This window comes from Aplysia californica, unplaced genomic scaffold (assembly GCF_000002075.1).
Source record: "Aplysia californica isolate F4 #8 unplaced genomic scaffold, AplCal3.0 scaffold00032, whole genome shotgun sequence".
Lineage (NCBI taxonomy): Eukaryota > Metazoa > Mollusca > Gastropoda > Aplysiida > Aplysiidae > Aplysia > Aplysia californica.
Genome location: NW_004797302.1, coordinates 1827890 through 1830750, shown reverse-complemented (window position 1 = coordinate 1830750; position 2861 = coordinate 1827890). Strand labels below are relative to the sequence as shown.

Below are 2861 nucleotides of genomic sequence, written 5' to 3'. Positions count from 1 at the left end.
GGGGGGGGGGGGATGAAGTAGGCCTTTTTGTGGGATTTTTTTTCATATTCAGAAAAACAAAGGAAAACAAGGGTTTCGTTAACGTAGATTTCTTTTTTTTTTTTTTTTCTTTTGTTTTATTTTCGTTAAATAGGCCTACTGGTTTTTATTCGTTTCCTAGATCTACCCTCTTTTTGTAGAGAAGGTCAATGGCTGGTTTTTTCGTTTGTTGTTGTGGGGGGGGGCGGGTGGTTTACATGGTTTTTTTAAAAAGCACAATATTAGTGTAAATATTCTGCCAAACTTCTCCAAGACGACCACCCAGTGTCGAGGAGGAAAGTGATCATCTTAGACAGGTAGTTGAGGTAGACCAAACCTCTTAGACTGTGTCATTATGACGCAAAAGGAGAGGGGGAGGGGGGTCATTGTGGTGGTTTTATTTTTTTAATATCTTTTTTTTCAAAAATGTATTTTATCACATATATATAGAAACCTAAAGTTTTCTCTCTGTAAAAATTAAGTTGGGTTTTTTTATAAACGAATTTCGTATTCAGAAAAACAAGGGTTTCATTACTGCAGAATTCTTTTTTTGGTTTTTTAAAATTTGGGTTAAAGACGGGTTTTTATTCTTTTCCTATACTCTCTTTTTGTAAATAGGTCAATGGCTGTGGGTTGTTTTGTTGTTGTTGTTGTTGTTGTTTGCTGGTTGTTGGTTGTTGTTGTTTTTTGTGTTTTTTTGGGGGGTTACATGGTTATTTTTAAAAGCGCAATATTAGTGTAAATATTCCGCCAAACTTCTCCAAGACGACCACTCAGTGTCGAGGAGGAAAGTGATCATCTTAGACAGGTAGTTGAGGTAGGCCAAACCTCTAAGACAGTATCATTATAATACGCAAAAAGAGAGGGGGGGAGAAGTGGTCGATTGTACCGTACAGGTGACTGTCTTGCACAGGTGGTCGTTAGAGCAGGTTCCACTGTATTTTCCTTACAATATATGGTGGCGCTGGAGGAGACGTGCACTTCCTCCAGATTTAAGGAGGGACACAGAATTCTACAGAAGTGTAGAATTCTGTGGGAGGGACCAACCGGCCGGGGGGGGGGGGTAGTGTTTCTTTTTTTCTGTTCTTCGTTTTCTTTGACTTTCTAAAAATTATTATACTTCGTTGTGGTGGGGTTTATATATATATATATATATATATATATATATATATATATATATATATATATATATATATATATATATATATATCTTTTTTCAAAAATGTATTTTATCGCATAGAAACCTAGTTTTCTCTCGGTAAAAATTAAGTTGGGCTTATTTTTTCCCATATATAAACAAATTTCGCATTCCGAAAAACAAGGGTTTCATATTACCGCAGAATTCTTTTTTTTATTTGGGTTAAAGACGGGTTTTTATTTGTTGTCTATACATGTACTCTCTTTTTGTAGATAGGTCAATGGCTGTGGATTTGGGTTGTTTTGTTGTTTGTGGGGTTTTTTTAGGGGGGTGGAGGGGGTTTACATGGTTATTTAAAAAAGCACAATATTAGTGTAAATATTCCTCCAAACTTCTCCAAGAAGACCATGCAGTGTCGAGGAGGAAAGTGATCATCTTAGACAGGTAGTTGAGGTAGGTCAAACCTCTTAGACAGTGTCATTGTGACACAAAAGGAGAGAAGGGGGGGGGGGGCAAGCAGGAGGAAGTGATCGATTGTACCGAACAGGTGACTGTCTTGGACAGGTGGTCGTTAGAGCAGGTTCCTCTGTATTTTTCTTACAATTACAATACATGTATATATGAGGCAGAATGGTGACGTCAGGCGCTCGTCAAAATAATGAAAGTGAAGAAACTGGCATTTTTCAGCAGGTTTAGGACTAAACGCCTTTCGTGTCTGTTAAGGAACACATTTCTATGTGGATTTTACTGGAAAAACGTTGTTTAAAGTCTTTAAAACGTTTTCACGGACTCTCAAGCTAAGGAAATAACTCAACTTTGACAGCCATTTTCTCGCAATTTTACCTCTGAAACCAAGCGACCTCTACCTCCTTCAATCGCCAATATCTCAACATTTACCCAAAATAGATGGATGTATTTTTCTTCCAAAGTAGGCAAATACATGTAGATAGGCAATAACTAACTCCATACGCCCGAAAAAAGACAAGCGCCTGATATATGGTGGCACTGGAGGAGTCATGCACTTCCACTTCCATGTTGTCTAAGGAGGGACCAACCAGCGGGGCGGGGGGGGGGGGGGGGTAAACAGGAAGTGATCGATTGTACCGTACAGGTGACTGTCTTGGACAGGTGGTCGAAGCAGGTTCTCCTGTATTTTCCTTACAAAGATCGGGGGCATGGGTACAACAAGAAAAAAAAATTCAACGAAACAGGCTAAGATAATAAGATCTCTGCAAAGACTAAATACTCTTCCAGTATTTTTTTTTTCCCTTTTTGCACCAAAAAATCTTAACTACCACTACCACTCATTTCCAGTTTTCGGGTATTTCTCATCCTGCTGGTTTTTCGTCGTTACTTTTTACTCAGTCAAAAAAAAAAAAAGAAAAAAAAGTCACCTCCGACGGGACTCGAACCCGCAATCCCCGGCTTGCACACAAGATGAGCCGATCCAGCTAGGAGGCCGATGCCTTATCCATTAGGCCACGGAGGCGCTGACTCACACAAGTATTCACAGTGACAACTTGGTTTTGGTTGGGTAAGACTAAGAGTTTTACGGCGCTCGCAACTACAAAAGGTCATCATAATATGAGTATGAGCGCGTGAGACTCAAATTAGTTGTTTTCACGTTAGTTCACAACGCGGTTTGGTGAGTTACAACTTGATGAGGTGGGGTTTGTGGCTTGATTTGTTACATGGGAAATGGTCT

At 39.4% G+C, this 2861-nt stretch overlaps 1 non-coding gene across 1 annotated transcript; it reads right to left on the bottom strand.

Annotated features, from left to right (window-relative positions):
* Nucleotides 1-2547: 2547 nt before the first annotated feature.
* On the bottom strand, nt 2548-2645 carry TRNAR-CCU. Its single transcript has 2 exons — nt 2609-2645; nt 2548-2583 (listed from the first exon to the last, which is right to left on the bottom strand). It is a non-coding gene; the product is annotated as a tRNA-Arg (tRNA).
* Nucleotides 2646-2861: the final 216 nt, after the last annotated feature.